The sequence below is a fragment of the Patagioenas fasciata genome, chromosome 2 (genome assembly GCF_037038585.1).
Source record: "Patagioenas fasciata isolate bPatFas1 chromosome 2, bPatFas1.hap1, whole genome shotgun sequence".
NCBI lineage: Eukaryota > Metazoa > Chordata > Aves > Columbiformes > Columbidae > Patagioenas > Patagioenas fasciata.
The window spans coordinates 5,430,564-5,448,366 of record NC_092521.1 but is presented as its reverse complement, the minus strand read 5'-3'; the positions used below and the strand labels follow the sequence as shown (position 1 = coordinate 5,448,366).

General features: G+C 44.9%; 1 protein-coding gene and 1 long non-coding RNA gene across 3 annotated transcripts in view; one reads left to right on the top strand and one right to left on the bottom strand.

Annotated features, from left to right (window-relative positions):
* Positions 1-9,092, bottom strand: part of PTK2 (protein tyrosine kinase 2) — a 197,378-nt gene extending 188,286 nt beyond the window's left edge. For both annotated transcript variants that reach the window (XM_065830925.2, XM_071803769.1), the window contains exon 1: positions 8,939-9,092. The gene's annotated coding sequence lies outside the window, so the exon portion shown is untranslated. The remainder of the gene's footprint in view (positions 1-8,938) is intronic.
* LOC139827121 (uncharacterized) lies at positions 8,596-16,314 on the top strand. The gene is made up of 3 exons (XR_011737329.1): positions 8,596-8,856; positions 13,626-13,720; positions 15,954-16,314. It is a non-coding gene; the product is annotated as an uncharacterized lncRNA (long non-coding RNA).
* Positions 16,315-17,803: the final 1,489 nt, after the last annotated feature.

Below are 17,803 nucleotides of genomic sequence, written 5' to 3'. Positions count from 1 at the left end.
CCACATAAATCCCTAATTTATCAGATTATCCTGATAATGAAGATTAAGCATCTAGTCTGACTAGGTACTTTTACAACCGATTCAGCAGAATTCATTGCAGATGATGAAAAAGCAGCTTCCCATTGCCTTCACACTACATAGGTATATTTTTTAAACAACTTTTAGCTCCCTAGCCCACAGCAAACAGCTTACAAGAGTTTATATACATTGCACAAACGCACTTTCAGCTCCACCTTTAAATTCAGAGGCTTCCCAAAAGCCAAACGTAGCACTGAAATGTTAAGCCCAGCAGCTCCCACCTCTGAATTTTCACCTATTTTTTTAACCAGCAATCCAATCAATGAGTTTATTCGTTCATCAGCAACGTCTCACGTGCAGGGTGTATCATTAATATTGGTTGTACAAGCAGAGCCAGCCATGCATACCACGTTTTCATCTGTCTCCGTAAATACCTGCACCAAACATTACTTAATTCCGTTTCCCCGTCTCACTGGTGCCTTTCCCCGCTGTGACAAAACGCTCTGCAATATTTTGACTTGCTTTAAAGCAGATTAATCCGAGTTACAATTAAGGGGAAGCCTACTGGTGCAGCATCAAAACACAAGCTATCATATTAAAGAGTGGAAGACAAGTATAAATTCACCAGTAACCAGTACATAATTCTGTTTTTCAAGCCATATCTAGGTGACATCTGCATCTACAGAAAAGCACAGCAGTTTCATTCACAGAAAGGAACTTCTCTCCCTGACCTTTAAAACCATAACCGAGAATAACATTCCACAAAGAACATACAAGATGCTACATCAAAGCTGCAGAGTCTCAGGCAACAGTTACCAAGATAACAAGAGCTCAAAGAACACTATTAGTTGCTGGGATTACTGAACAAATACCTTTTGACCATTGGCGTGAACCTGAAAATAAAAACTCAATGTTCTTTACCTGTCAGCGTCGCTATAGTTGGTGCTGGATGGGACTCGAGAGGTCACCTTGTCAATCTGCCACTCCTGAGGCCGGGGTAGACAACATTTCCTTTCCGACAGTCATCTAATTTGTTCTTAAAGATGCCAGTGACAAACCTCCCCTCCCTAATCTATTCCAATGGTTTGTTACTCTTATTTTCAGAAGTCTCCCTCCCCAAGTAAGTAACCCAAGTCTTCAGTTTAACTATTAAAGTCAATTATTTATTGTTTTACCCCCATAAGCCTTTATCTTCCTCCTTGTAGCAGCCTAATGCACATGAACAACTTAAGACTCCAAGGAGACAACAAGTTAACATCTTAATTTGTTCAACTCCTGTGTGTCATATTCTTCAGGCACCTGATCTGCTACTGGAAGCATCCAAAAGAGAAGAAAATCCTCCCTCAACATGCAGCGCCCAAAACCGAACACAGCACTCGCACTAAATCCTTCCTGGACTGAATTCAGTAGAACGATCATTCCAAGTATTTCTATTTCTTTCTGCGCAAGGTTAATCACAACCTGAGCACTAATCCATCAGTAACCTGCACCTCTTCTAGAGCTTGAAAAAGTCTGTTCAGAGCACATATTGGAGCAATAAAATTCAAACGGCACTAAATACAGAGCAGGAAGGGGCTGGGGAGTTGAAAGGCATCAGAACAAGCACAGAAAACAACCAGCTTTGTGACTTATACAATCCACAGTGCAAATGACAATTAATAAACCAACTGGAATTTCGAAGCCTCTAGAATATCGTGTTTAACCCTGAAATGGAAAACGAGAGCTGAGAAAAATTCCGAATTACTTCTTCGGCCGTTAATGAGCAGCGTTTCCCATAGTGGTGCTGTTAACACCAGAGGAAGAACAGAAAGGAGACTAAAACCCTCCAACTTCTGGCCCATCTCAGAGAGACACACATTTTTATCTACGTATTATCAACCGGTTTTTGTTCCCCCTCATTAAATAAAACACATTATATTTAATAAATGCAAATGCAGTCCTGAGCCCAGCATTGTGAAAGGTTAACAAGTCCACTGACAATGGCGAATTAATGACGATAGCCATGCCAAGGTTCATTCCAAGCAGGACGATGGCACCTTAAATGAAAAACTTTGATTCAACATCGTGGTTTCTACTTCACAGCACTTGAAACCCCCCTTACAAAAAGCATTTGAGAACTACCATGTGTTTATATGCCAGTGGATGAAGCCTGAGCAACACAGTCCTTATTTCAAAGGGGAATCAACAACAGCACAGCAGATAAATCAGTTCAGCCAACATCAAAATGAAAACAAGAAATTAGAAATAGAAATAAAAATCTTGCCTCCTGACTTCCAATGTGTTTGTATCAATGTTTCCCATCTCATCTATATATTAAATTGAACAGTATTCCCTGAAAATAAGTTGTTTCAGAACAACTATCAGGCCTTGGTACTACTTCTTTAAGCTTCAATGATTGTTTGCTGCTACCCTTATCTACAGTCATGTTGAATAAATCTATAGCTAAATAGAAAGTTAAACGTGTTCCCAAGGTGTTAATGTCTACATGTTATTATTTACTATTATCTTATATATCTCTTTCCACCACTGGTTAACAAAAATCAGCGGTATCAGGCACGAGAGGTCCAAGAACTGGCAAGAACACAACAAAACCTCCTCCAAATTCTGGAACTTGCTGGCACAGGTGAAGAAAGGGAGATAAGGACTAATAGAGAAATAAAGGAATACTCTCAATTCTTCCCAGCACTAAGTTCAAGCAACTGAACTCCGAAGGTACCTGTTACACATGGTAACTTTGTGTGCTCCTGCCCAGGCTGTAAAATCAGTTCTGAAGAAGTAACTTGGCTTTCAACAGCTGTCACTGCACAGGAGCATCAGTAAAGGAGCAAATAGGACCAAGGAGGAGACAGCTAAAAACTGAGGATAAAAGGGGATAAAAGGGATAAAAGAACCATGAGTACATTAGAAATAGTAAGGAAAAAATATGGGAAATAGCTTGGTTAATTAACCAAAAATAAAAAGGTTTTAAACTTTTTTATCCATTTCGTATTAATCTTTGAGAAAAGTGGGCAATAAAAACTCCACTATTCCAAATGAGAACACAGACAATTTTTCCCTCAAAGGATAGAAAAATTAGAGCTGCCCAGTGCAAAAAAGGAAATCAGAAATAAATACCCATGTGAAAATGAGAAAACAACACAAGATTTTATGCTTTCATGCTACCTTTCATAGAACATTAATTTAAAACATTGCCTACAATCACTAAGAGGAAATTCTCTTTTAAAGATCGTGGAGTTCCTGAACCTCAATGTCAGGGGGTTTTACCAAGGACAAACTCTCCTCGGCGTTCATGCTGAACATAAAACCTCAACCAGACAGGATGAAATAGGCATTGAGTGATTGATATAAACACCCACCACCGGGTATAACTCAGAAATTGGGATTTATAAGTCTCTTACAAATACCTTCTGTAGCAGCAATCTTGAAGGCAACACTAGGAAACTAATTATCAAATGCTGATGGAATGGAGACATAATCTATGACATGTGCAGTAGTCAGTATCTATAAACTGTCGTAGCATTAAGAAAGGCCTAGAAAAGAGTTGGGTACCTGGTTGAAGAGGTGCATTCAGATCTCCAAAATATGTTATTTAGCTCATTTTGAGTTAAACTAGATTTCTGCTGCCTCCTTGCAACTAAAAGAACAGGAAAGAGCAACAGCTCCTTCTTCCCATATTAAAAAAGATATCAAAAAAAAATCAGCTGCTGCTGATTCCTTCCCAGGAACTTCAATGGAACTAAAGGAAAAATTCTCTCTGCCTTCCAAAGAGACTCCATAGCCTGGGATGTTCTGCTCCCCCTTCCCTCCCCCGAACCAAAGCAAACAAAAGCAGGAATTGCACATTTTCTGGTGCGGGCAAACAATGGAGGAGCCCAAGGTTGGCAGCAGGAAGGAGCCAGCAGAGCCCTCCGGCCTCCGTCACCACAATCCCCCAACATATATCATCTAAACGCTTCTAAATGTATTGTTCAGCAACATACCCAGAGTGATAGTGGCAAAAAATCCATCATCTCATGGTGCTGTCCCAAGGATAACTGATACACGTATTGTGCTCGCAAACTTTGGGGCAAAAGGAATGAAATTAGTGCAGGGTTTTCAAATGAGTTAAATTACAGTTGCACGGGCCAGGAAAGGGTCAAGAATAATCATTACAAGTTCTAAATTGACCTATTGTATGAAGTTCGAAGCCTGTAGCAAAACGAAACCAGAGTTCCGTGCTTGTCGGTGACCCTTCCTAGGAGAAAAAAATATAGATAAATAAAAATAATAGCCCACAAAGTAATACTTCAATGCAATAGGAGACTAAGAAAAACTACTTCAACTTTTTCTACACGCCCTTTTCGCTCTGAACATGATTAAAAAAGGGGCAGAGGATCCACGCAGAGAGTTAGAGGGTGGAAAAATAATAATAAAGAAAGGCTTGAAGTCCTAGGGGACAAAGGAAATCCAATACAGGAGAGTTCTACCAGTTCAGCTGCGGAGCTGAAGGAAATCTCGACGTAACCACAATTAACGCTGATGCGAGCACATCAGATGTTCTCTAGCAACGTCTGTTGCCTTCAGTTTTTGTTATTTCTGTCTTCCATTCTGGTTTGTACTTGACAGAAATCGCATTCAAACCTTGTGAAACGTGTTTCAGAAACTATTATCCGGTTTCTTCTTAATCTATGAAGCACTGACACTGGTGATGGGCATCTCTAGATTTCAAGTGCTAACCTGACACTCAAAAGTCCCCACCACTTGCAAGACTTGCACCCCAGTGTTAGCAACAAGCAACAAACTCCCACCTTAGGAAGTTTACACAGCAGAAAGAACACAAAGTTTAAAAATAAAGGGTGAGAGGAAAACATAAACCTGCAGTTTTTTAAGCCATTCGGTCCCTAAATAGCCAGTTTGTTCAACAGTTCATCTCATCAGCCACCAACCACCGCCTGGATTTAGAGCAGGACACGACACCGAGAGCTTTTAGAAACATCTACTTGATCACCTCCACACAAGTTCTTCCTTTCCTACACTAACAAGACTATTTAAACCCAGATATCTACCCATTTGCCATTTAATTTCCCATTCTTTCAAGTCTAACAGATGCAATAACCCACATTGACTGAACGCCACTGGAACGCACTGGGCTGCCGAGGTTTGAGTGTCAGGTATATACAAGACACTCAAAAATCCCTCACAATTCAAACTCTAATCATGCATTAATCTGTATTAAGTCCTACAGTTTTCTCAAACACTTCAAAAAATAAAATTACTGCTTTTAGTAGGAATCATCATTCAGGAAGACAACCACTGTAGTACAGGTGCTAAAGAAGTAGATTCAAAATTAAGAGTTTTAGAGTGTTCCTAAATAATTCCTGCGATCATTCTGTACAAGAGCGCAAAGCGATACAGCAAGGGTTTGCTTCTTGCAGTTTTTCAAATGCTATAATTAAAACCTTTTTGAGAAATTAAGTCCGCATGTCCACGTTTTCATGTCACTCAGAACTTGGAACTTCACAATTAACATAAGAGGAAAACCAGATTTAGTCTGGAAACCACATCAGACGGGGCGAAACATCAGTGCCACGCTTGAGGTTTCATTGACAACACTCTGTGATGAAGACTCATGGGCTTATTGGTAAGATGGAAATAAACCCCATGTTTTCCAAGAGTGGGAGATGTAACAAAAACCAAACCTAGAGTACAAATTCTAGCATAAGAGTGTCCTCTCTACATTTTATCAATATATTGAAATGCATCCAGAATCTGAGATTATGGAGCTGCTATGTGCAATTATCTACATGAAATGTAAAGCTACAAGTGTTCAAGTTAAGATCAAAAACATACAAGATCTGCATATACAGATTGCACAGCAAAACTACAACCTAGTTAGTTACCGGTATTCTGCAAAAGGTGACTTTTGTTTCAACACCAGCACAGGTACCTGTGGAAAACCTTGAAGTGAATACATGTACATAAGAACAATCAGCAACATAATGTACTTTAAAGCTATTTTGAGGACACCAAGTTCTGTCATGGTGAAAAAGACTTGTCCAAAAATCATGAGAGGATATAAAAGGAATGGGAATAACCTGTGTTGTTATTATGAATGTTACATTGTATGAAAGATGGTACCACTACACACGGCACAATCATTTTGTTATACAAATGGCAAGAAATAACTTCTTGTTTCCAGAGACACTCAGTTTCTTGAGTCACCCTCCTACTGAAAAAACACCATATTTATATATACATTGAAAAATAGAAAATAAGCTCCTAAACTATCAAAGCCATCTGGTTCACTACTTAATCTCCAAAAAGCACTTTCCTCTCCCACTATAATCCCTGCCAAATATCTATTAGCTTGGTGGAATTTACAAATCCAAGGTTCCCCCATTCAACTATCAGTCACCATGTATTAAACCATTACATTTCCACAACACGTAACATACTATGAAGCAAAGTTACATCACTAAACATATTGATGTTGAAACAAGTTTTAAAGCTATTTCAGCAAATAATACATTCAAGAGCGCTAAGAATATTCATTTCTGGATTAAATACCCCAATACGCTACTAGTTGATTGCTATGTCAACTACATATGCTTAGTACTTGTAATAATACCTAAGGCTGTGGCCAAGTAAAGCTCAGAGCCTTTGAGGAGTAAGTACCATGTCATCTTCCTTTTCTGTGCACATTTTAACCTCCCTGCAAAATCAAAGGTCAACCAACACAAACACCAATCCAAGCCATGGGCTACAAAAAGTGCATTTAAGACAATAGCACAAAAGACAAATTAATTTCAGAACTGTTTCGCTCTCGTTGAATAGTTCACGGTTCTGTGAGAGAAAGCGTTTCCCAGCAACTAGTGTCTCCTCCCTCTTTTGGGTCTTTTTTGGTTTATTAAGAGCACCTCAGATTTTAGGTCAATTAAATATACTGCGCAGGGTCCCACCTCAAATGTACACACGCACATTCTTTACAGGATCTCAGCTATAAATCTTGCTTTACGAAACCCAAAGATTGTGGCCCCCATGCTGCAAATCACACTATACAGGCAAAGGTGTTCCAACAAAGATAGGAGGTAAAATAACAGCCTGATTTCAGAGGTAACAAAAAAGACGCTGGGTGGGGAAAGGAAGGGGTGGAATTTTGGACATGCACAACATGGGTAAGATAACAAGCTGTTCTGAATAACCGTGTAACATTTAATATTCTCTGGCCCCAATCCAGTTATGCTCTTGACCTTACCCAGGTTTCATAGAACCAGAGATGATAAAGGCAGATTAGCTTTGAGGAATGTGGGACTTTTCCGATTACCACAGGGGGAAAAAAAGACATTAAGCAACCAAAGGTCAAAAGCAGTCTGAATTTTTAAGGGACGCTACAATTCCCCTTCACTTTTAAGCTAACACATTAAATACTTCACTAGGAACCCTCAAGCTTTTCTCCTTTCAGGTGAATTTCTTGTTCAACGCATTTACTACAGCACTACTGGTTTCCAAGTCAAACCGCACCGATGCTGCAAGAGTCCAACGTTGGTTCTGAGGCCTATGGGATATGCTTTGGTTTCAGAGCACTTAAATAAGCCTGACTGCAAGTCAACTAACACAGAAAATATATGGTGAACGGTCTTGGAGCCAGGAAAAAAACATAAAGGGAAATCAAAGAGAAAGACTAACCACTTGTTCCAAAAAAGCATCATCTGAGTCAAGGTTTGGAAGGAGAATGGATGTGAAAAATGGCAATCCACGGTATACACTTCAAAATCAGTCCCAGCGAGTCAAGGAGAAAGATACTCTGGTACAGCTGCAGAAACAAGGCTCACTATATTCCAAAAAAACAAGTTTAGAAGCAGAAAACAGCAAAAAAAAATATCAAGTTTCTTCACGAAGTGCCAAAGGGTCCATCTAATCCAACTTGTGCGGCACCAGCTGGGTCGAGCAAAAGCCTGAGGAACACTTGCTCCCCCTTCGATAGGGATTTAGGAAGGTATTTAGGAAGGTAGCTCTGGGTTAAAACGTGTGACCAAAGAAAGAGTGTGGGGGACCCCAAAGGATGTGTGACCCCGCTTCTCTTCGGATGAAATACCCCTCCACTGCAGCGAGAGCACTAACAGAACAAACCAAAAAAAAAAAAAAACCAACCCAAACCAAAGCCCCAAAAACCCCAACATGCACAAAAAGAAGCAACCTCAATCACTTCCCCTGCGCTCCCCCACCCCCGGGCTCTAGAGGCGAGAACGGATTCAGCAGCCCGGCTGAGGGGAGGAAGGGGCAACCCCGGCAGCGAGGGGACACCCCCCATCTCCTCCCTTCCCTTTCCCTTTGTTTACTTTACGGACCGTCCCGCTCCGCCCGGCCGAGCCCCAGCACCGACCGAGCCGCCTCCTGGCACATCCGGCGGGACCGGCCCGGGCTCGGGGAGCGGGGCCGGGCACAGGGAGCGGGGCCGGGTGCGGGGAGCGGGGCCGCCCGGGCGGGCCGGAGGGGGCGGCCGGCACAGCCCCGGGGCGGGGAAGGGGCAGGCGGTGCACCAGATGACCTCTCCCCGCAGCCTCTTCTCCCGTTCCCTTCCCACCCTCCCAACGGGGCTCCCTCGCAGGCACCGCGGGGAGGGAAGCGGCTCTGCCCGGATCCCCAGCCCCGTCCCCGCTTTCCCCAGCGGGTCGGCCGGAGCCCTTCGCTCATGTAACACACGCGTGCCCCGGGGGGGCGTCCAGGCAGCCCCTCCCGAGGGATACAGAAGCATCGAGCGGCTCTTTCCCTGAGGAGCCGCCGTCACAGCCCGAACCAGGCGCACACACGGCAGGAGAAGCCGCTTCCCCGCCGCCCCCTCTCCCCCCAGCCCGTTATGTAAGTTGGGGCCGCCGCGCCTCGCCTCACCCGCCCGCCCCCCTCATCCCCTCCTCAGGCAGCCCCCGCCGGCGGCACTCACCGCGCTGCGGGCAGCCGCCTCCGGCCGGCTCCCGGCGGGCGAGGGGCGGAGAGGCGGAGAAGCGGCGGAGCCGTCCCCGCCAGCGCCGGCTGCGGAGGCCGCCCGGCTGCCGCCCGCTCCCGGTGGATCAGCGCGGCGGCTGCTGCCCTACCCGCCCGCCCCGGCCACTCCAGGCCGCTCCCCCGCCCTCCCGGCGCGCTGCACCATGGGATGGCGACTGCCCTCCCCTCCCTCCCCGGTTCGCTCCCCACACTAACATGGCTGCGGGGGATGGAGGGGGGGTCAGGCTGCCGCCCCTCAACCCGGGGGGGAGCCGCCCCGTCCCGCCTGCGCAGGCGCGGGGCTCAGGTGGCTCCAGCCCGTCAGTCGCCGCCTCGGATCCTGTCGGGGCGGCCGAGGGATGGCGGCGGGGCGGGCGGCGTCGTCTCGCCGGCCTCGGGGGCTCTTCCCTCTTTGCCTGAGGAGCCGGTGGAAAGCGAGCTCGGGAAACGGGAAGGTTTAACCCCTTGGCCTCACTCCACCGTTCAGTAGCAGCTCGCAAGCTCGTGTCCCCCCTGTTTCCCCAGTCATCAAAAGGCGTTTAGACGACGTTCTTAAGGACATGGTTTAGTACTAAAGTCAGGTTATGGTTGGACTCGATGATCCCTCAGTTCCAGAAGGACAGGGAACTGCTGGAGAGAGTCCAGCGCACGGCAACAAAGATGCTGAAGGGAGTGGAGCATCTCCCGTATATTTAATAACCTAAATCTGGAACAGTAATTTTAAAAGCTCCTGTTAATCCATCACTCACCTCTAGTGGCAGTTGAGCTCAGTTTTTGCTCTTTGTACCCCCAAGCAGCCTGAGCTTGAGCAGATCCCAAACCTTCACCTCTGGAAGCTGCTGGTGTGTCTGGAATCTGGAGGTGGGATGCATTTCATTGAATCATAGGATCATTTTGGTTGGAAGAGACCATCAAGATAATAGAGTCCCACCATAACTCAACACTGGCACTAAACCATGTCCTTAAGAACCTCTTCTATGTGTCTTTTAAACCCCTCCAGGGATGGTGACTCCACCACTGCCCTGGGCAGCCTGTTCTAACACCTGACAACCCTACCTGGCAAGAAATGTTTCCTAATACCCAATCTAAACCTCCCCTGGCGCAACTTGAGGCCATTTCCTCTCATTCTGTCACTTGTTACCTGGGAGAAGAGCCCAACCCCCTCCATGCTCCAAGCTCCTTTCAGGCAGTTCAGAGATCAGAAGGTCTCCCCTCAGCTCCTGTTCTCCAGCTGAACCCCCCAGGTCCCTCAGCCGCTCCCATCACACTTGTGCTCCAGCCCCTTCCCCAGCTCCGTTCCCTTCTCTCAACTCGCTCCAGCACCTCAATTATAGTCCTGAAAATTCAAAAATTCACACCTGGTTGGGCTGCTTTTACAGTTGATAGAGAACTAGTCAATACAGTCATGGGTAGTTTCCTTCAGGGTAGGACAAGTCACACTATTAAAACTTCTCTATGTTTATAAGTTTTCCAGACTCTATAAAGCAACCCAAGGGATACTTGCAAAAGAAGTAGGGACCTAGGTTGTAAATCCCATTTTTCAGGTGAATACCACCTGAAATATCCCAAGCCCCTAGAGGAGCCGATCGACCAGATGAGCTCTGAACGTGATGGAAATGCATTGAGTGCCATATAAAAATAAGACCTAGAAACTCTCTTTTAAACAGTATAAGATTCCTATCTGTCTCTTATAGAAATTCTCGGCCACTAGAGCAGTTACTGACAAAATGGGAGATTCAGTGTCTTAGAGAGAAAGGAGGAAAGGAGGAAAGAAGTAAAGATGGAAGGAAGGAAGGAAGGAAGGAAGGAAGGAAGGAAGGAAGGAAGGAAGGAAGGAAGGAAGGAAGGAAGGAAGGGAGGAAGGAAGGAAGGGAGGGAGGAAGGAAGGGAGGGAGGGAGGAAGGGAGGGAGGGAGGAAGGAAGGAAGGAAGGAAGGGAGGAAGGGAGGGAGGAAGGAAGGAAGGAAGGGAGGGAGGAAGGAAGGAAGGGAGGGAGGAAGGAAGGAAGGAAGGGAGGAAGGAAGGAAGGGAGGAAGGCAGGGAGGAAGGAAGGGAGGAAGGGAGGAAGGGAGGAAGGGAGGAAGGGAGGGAGGAAGGAAGGAAGGAAGGAAGGAAGGAAGGGAGGGAGGAAGGGAGGAAGGAAGGGAGGAAGGAAGGGAGGAAGGGAGGAAGGAAGGGAGGAAGGGAGGGAGGAAGGAAGGAAGGGAGGGAGGAAGGAAGGAAGGAAGGAAGGAAGGGAGGAAGGAAGGAAGGGAGGAAGGCAGGGAGGAAGGAAGGGAGGAAGGGAGGAAGGGAGGAAGGGAGGAAGGGAGGGAGGAAGGGAGGAAGGAAGGAAGGAAGGAAGGAAGGAAGGAAGGAAGGAAGGAAGGAAGGAAGGGAGGGAGGAAGGGAGGAAGGAAGGGAGGAAGGAAGGGAGGAAGGGAGGAAGGAAGGGAGGAAGGGAGGAAGGGAGGAAGGGAGGAAGGGAGGAAGGGAGGAAGGGAGGAAGGAAGGAAGGAAGGAAGGAAGGAAGGAAGGGAGGAAGGGAGGAAGGGAGGAAGGGAGGGAGGAAGGGAGGGAGGAAGGGAGGGAAGGAGGGAGGAAGGGAGGGAGGGAGGGAGGGAGGGAGGGAGGGAGGAAGGAAGGAAGGAAGGAAGGAAGGAAGGGAGGGAGGGAGGGAGGGAGGGAGGGAGGGAGGAAGGAAGGAAGGAAGGAAGGAAGGAAGGAAGGAAGGAAGGAAGGAAGGAAGGAAGGAAGGGAGGAAAGAAGGGAGGAAGGAAGGGAGGGAGGAAGGGAGGAAGGAAGGGAGGGAGGAAGGAAGGGAGGAAGGGAGGGAGGAAGGGAGGGAGGGAGGAAGGAAGGGAGGGAGGAAGGAAGGGAGGGAGGAAGGAGGGAAGGGAGGAAGGAGGGAAGGACGGAAGGGAGGAAGGAAGGAAAGGAGGGAGGGAGGGAGGGAGGAAGGAAGGAAGGAAGGAAGGAAGGAAGGAAGGAAGGAAGGAAGGAAGGAAGGCAGGCAGGCTTCAGTTATTTTATAATTATTGCTCTTGGGATGACTTGATGCTCTTGCCAGAAAAGGTAAAAATGTGCTGATTAAAATTACCGATGACAGAAAGTTGGGAGACATCAACAAAGAAGATGTTCGCAATAACACACAGGAAAAATGGAATGTTCCTGAGGACTGGGATAGTAAAAATGGGATGAGTAAAACAGGAGCATGTTTTCTGATTAATATACAGGAAAGGGGTGGTATAAATACTGGGAAGGGAAAATGGAGCATCATAAATGTTTATTATATGGTTGTTAGCAAAAGCAGGGAATTGTAATAAATGACCCTTCTAAGCGTTTGATCCCAGTTATTAAGAATTTCTCCTTTGTCTCAGCCCTGGTTCAGAGATGTCCAAGTGCTCTGGCCTCTGAGCAAGCTTGGGAAAATGCTCATTATCCCCATTTTTTTACACTGGGAAGCTGAGACGGTATTTGAGTTGCCAAATTCACACATTATTCACTAGGTGAACAAGCCTAAAAGCAGATAACTCCTCTTCAGGGCTGTATTCTATGCATACAAGGTGGTAGTAATACCTACTTTTTGGCATGCGTGGTATATCCTATTGATTTTATATCCAGGTTTAATAAACATTCTTTATTTAGGTATATTTTCAAACATCCATGCTTTAATAAATAATTTCTACTTCTGAGTTTTTATAAGTTTATCCTCTGCAGGTTCTCTGAGCAACATCAATGTACCAATTCTCTCCATTTTACAGATGGAAAAACTATTAAGAGATATGCAGATGATTTATGGAGGAGACGCAGTAAAGCAGGACCAATGGTAGAACTGTGAATTCTTATATTTCTGCTCAGCCTTTTAACAGTTTTTAGTAGTTTTTCGTATGGAAAAGAAGTAGCTGTCTGAAGTCCTTGGGAGTTTTCCCATTAGTTTTAATGGGATAAAGGCAAGCCCCAAATAATATATCAAATGGATGGTTTGTAGCAATTCCTGACAAGTCTCTATTTCAGTTTCTGGCGAGGATTTTTGTTGGTTTCTTGACGCTTTCAATCATCAAGTTTTCAATCATCAGATTAAATTCTCCACTCTATCTCTCAGTGCCTTTTTTTCCCCTCCAACTTGAGGGCCTCATCCAAACTCGTTGCCTATGAAGCTCTTCAGCAGCTCATCCATCCTACCTATTGAAAATGCAATGAATCGCCCTCTCATTACCCCTATTTTTCTCAATTAACAACAGGAGAGCCCAGGTAATTACCCTAAATCTTACATAGCTAAACTTTTATAAGTTGTGACTTGCACCTTTGTCTTCTAAGGTCCCCATTTTCTTCTGATTCTCAAGAATAATTTCCTCACCCGCTCTGTCTACATAAAGGTTGTTGGTAGGTGGAAAACATTACCCCTATAGTTTATGATCTAGTGATTAATATTAAGGTAAGATGTTAAGTTGAATTCTTATGGTATTATTTGCCCAGCCCATGCCAACTCTAAACATAAGGAGCCTACATAGTCCTCTGACACCGATAAAGGAAAAATATATAGTAAATACCTATTTTATAAGTAGATAGAAATAAAACGTCTGGGCCGATCTTATCAGAGTTACAATCTGCTGCAAACCTGATGCTGAAATTTTTAGTCATATGGGAATTTTTGTATTTAATCAGTAGGTTCACGGATTACCTGGAGGGATCAGGTCCTGCATTTGACAGGGAATAACGCCACACAGATGGAGAATGTTACAGCAGCTAAGGGCACACTGGTAAGTGCAGCCTCATGGCTGAATAATAAAAGATACTAAAATGTTAATAATGTTAATATACACATCTCTGCTTCTCTCTGGATTAAATAATAAAAGGCAAACTATTTTATTAGAATTTTGGGACAGTGTATGGAGTAGAAGCTGAATGGAAAATCACCGGTGGAAGTTTTTCTAATTACACACAGAATCACAGAATGTCAGGGATTGGAAGGGACCTGGAAAGCTCATCCAGTGCAATCCCCATGGAGCAGGAACACCTAGTATCTAGTGCAGTGACTCAGGGGTCAGTACTGGGGCCGATATTATTCAATATATTCATCGATGAGTTGGGCGAGGGAATAGAGTGACTGTCAGCAAGTTTGCTGGTGACACCAAGCTGGGAGGAGTGGCTGACACGGCAGAGGCTGTGCTGCCATCAGAGACCTGGACAGGCTGGAGAGTTGGGTGGGGAAACATTGAATGAAATAGAACAAGGGCAAGTGTAGAGTCTTGAATCTGGGCAGGAACAACCCCAGGTTCCAGTGTAAGTTGGGGAAGGACCTATTAGAGAGCAGGGTAGGGGAAAGGGACCTGGGGTCCTGAGGACAGCAGGGTGAGCATGAGCCAGCACTGGGCCCTTGTGGCCAGGAAGGCCAATGGTACCTGGGGTGGGTTAGAAGGGGGTGGTCAGTAGGTCAGAGAGGTTCTCCTGGCCCTCTACTCTGCCCTGGGGAGACCACACCTGGAATATTGTGTCCAGTTGTGGCCCCTCAGCTCCAGAAGGACAGGGAACTGCTGGAGAGAGTCCAGCGCAGGGCAACAAAGATGCTGAAGGGAGTGGAGCATCTCCCGTGTGAGGAAAGGCTGAGGGAGCTGGGGCTCTGGAGCTGGAGAAGAGGAGACTGAGGGGTGACCTCATTCATGGTTACAGATATAGAAAGGGTGAGTGTCAGGAGGATGGAGCCAGGCTCTTCTCGGTGACAACCAATGGTAGGACAAGGGGCAATGGGTACAAACTGGAACACAGGAGGTTCCACTTAAATTTGAGAAGAAACTTCTTTTCAGTGAGGATTAAAACCAAACCAAACCAAACCAAACCAAACCAAACCAAACCAAACCAAACCAAACCAAACCAAACCACAAATAAATTCTTAAGAAAAGCTCCAAGGGAAATCAGCAAAATTACACACAATCAGGAAAGAAATTTCAGGTAGAAAGTTTGGTGTGAAAAAACTAATTAGCAGCTGGGGGACCCACTTAATGAGTTGCTGTTATTAACTAAAATGTCCTAACCAAATGTTAATGTGTTAATTAGAAGCGGGGTAATAACCTTCTGGATTTCCCTGTGGGAAACAAAAAACCAAAATGAAACAAGGCTTTTTTTTCCTGAATATAAGTGGCTCAAACCAAACGTGGCAGCAAGGGAACCCTCCCAGTGCTGCCACTTCATTTTCTGATGTGATTTACATTCCAGGAGCGCACTTGGTGGCTTTCCTAGTTCTGAACCAATCCGCCATCCTTATGTTTTCATCTAGTCAAATTCATATTGAAAAAACTGATTTTTTATTTTAAATGTTGTCCTTACGCAGTTCTGGCCCTTTGTCGTTAATCAGATCATTCAGCTCTTTGCAAGAGCGGCGACAGTAGCGTCATCGCTCTGTTCGCTGTCAAAAATCCCTCCCCAAATCCCTTCAGCTGCTTTGTTGAGCTTACGCTGGTTCTGTAGAGCCCCTTGATGTGCAAAATGCATGTGATGTTTTGATCAAAGGGGTTCTTGTATGTAATGCAAATTTCAGCACACTCGGAGCAGTCAGATGTGGATGTATAGATCTAATACCCTCCTGGTCTCCACTGAGCCCGTGGGACTTCAATCCAGCTCATGAGAAGGGCAGGATGATTGGTGAGGAATATTTTAACTTATTTTAAAGCGGTGTTAAGCTTCATCTATTTCTGACAAGATCCCAACACCTGTAGTCTATAAGGTTACAACGACCACATCTGGGAAAACATGTCCTTTTTTCTTTCACCTTTTTAGACATCAGAGATTAATTTGCTGTTCATTTCTCTTCCAACACAGAACCAAATACATTAAGTGGGGAGATTATTTTCTGTGAGTTTTAATTGGTCATTGTTCATATTCTGTGAATTATTTTGAAAGTTTGTGATTATTGATTCTTCTAATATTTATTTTGCAGTCTCTGTTTATTCAACTGTTGTGTCTATGTATTTATTATCAACCTAATTTTAATTCTAGATGCAAGGAGTTCTGAAGAGACAACGTGACCAGTCATCTTGGAACCTATCCCATGACCACAAAGACTTTGATAGTACTTCAGTTTGGAATTTAGGAGTGGGATACAGGACTGGTATCTAGAATTATAGAATCATTTACATTGGAAAAGACTTTCAATACCATCAAGTCCAACCTTTAACCTAACATTAAGCCAAGTCTACCACTAAACCACGTACCTAGGCACCTCATCTATGCATCTTTAAACCCCTCCAGGGATGGTGACTCCACCACTGCCCTGGGCAGCCTGTTCCAATGCCCGACAACCCTTTCCAGGAAGAAACTTTTCCTAAAATCCCATAATTGCACTGTAGGACATGGTAAAAAGGACATGTTCTAGTGCTTACTTCTGGGGTAGTATGAATCTCCCTATCCTGTATCTCGTTTCAGAGGCAATCCCCTTGCGTTACATTTTCCTCTCATTAAAAAGAGTTACTTTAAATTCTAGGCAAGATATTGCTGACCTGTGTGAATTCATGTCACCCAATTCATGGATGTCACCCACTGGCATTCACAGTATAGAGAAACAGAGATTTGCCGCATTGTCTTCATTTCCATGCTACACTTATAGTTCTACCCACCAGTTTTCTCAGTACAGGAACAGAAATTTTGTGTCTTTTGGGGTGTTGTGTGACGTGTCATGTATCTGCCTACCTCAATACCATGCTCAGGCTTATTTAATTTGTAGGAAAAATATGGCACACACACAAAAAAGGTGTAGGAGAGAAGACATGTCGTTTGACTTAAATCAGTGAGTTTTGCTTTGGAGAACTCAATGAGTTGGTTGCAGCACATGTAGGGGTGAGTTCATACTTTGCAATAACCTCTGCAGAACAGGCCACATTCTGTAACTATTGTCATCTTATATATCCTCATGCTGGCTGCCGTTTCCAAAAAACCACCAATGTTTCTCCTGGGTTTCTTTATTCCAAAAGCAATTCCTATAACAGAAATATTGCAGCCAGATGCACTCCAGTTTGCACAAGGATTTTAGTTCTTTGTGGCAATCGCAAGGTTCTTGCATCACTATCAGCTCTAGAAAAGTGAATTGATGGCAGCTGAATCATCTATAATGCAGCTTTTCACCAGGATTTGTTCTTGAAAATGTTACCAAAAGAGAAGAAAAAACTGTGGTAGTTTTAAGTTTTATGGAACCAGTTTAAAAAGTATGATTATTTAGCTTTGTAAAGGTTAGAAGGAGCAGAGCAGCGTTAGGTATTTTTTTTCTGCGATGAACTTCATGTGGGGTTTAATGCCATTTAATGTTTTGATGATCCCTGTTCTTGCCTGTAAAATAGCTGTAATAGTTGGGTAGCTATGGGAAGAGACGGAGTTACAATTAGAAGTTCGGAAAAGAACTTCACACAGAATCCCAGAATGTGAGGGGTTGGAAGGGACCTGGAAAGCTCATCCAGTGCAATCCCCCCATGGAGCAGGAACACCCAGCTGAGGTTCCACAGGAAGGTGTCCAGGTGGGTTTGAATGTCTGCAGAGAAGGAGACTCCACAGCCTCCCTGGGCAGCCTGGGCCAGGCTCTGCCACCCTCACCAGGAAGAAGTTGCTTCTCAAATTTAAGTGGAACCTCCTGTGTTCCAATTTGTACCCATTGCCCCTTGCCCTGTCACTGGTTGTCACCGAGAAGAGCCTGGCTCCATCCTCCTGACACTCACCCTTTCTATATCTGTAAACATGAATGAGGTCACCCCTCAGTCTCCTCTTCTCCAGCTCCAGAGCCCCAGCTCCCTCAGCCTTTCCTCACACGGGAGATGCTCCACTCCCTTCAGCATCTTTGTTGCCCTGCGCTGGACTCTCTC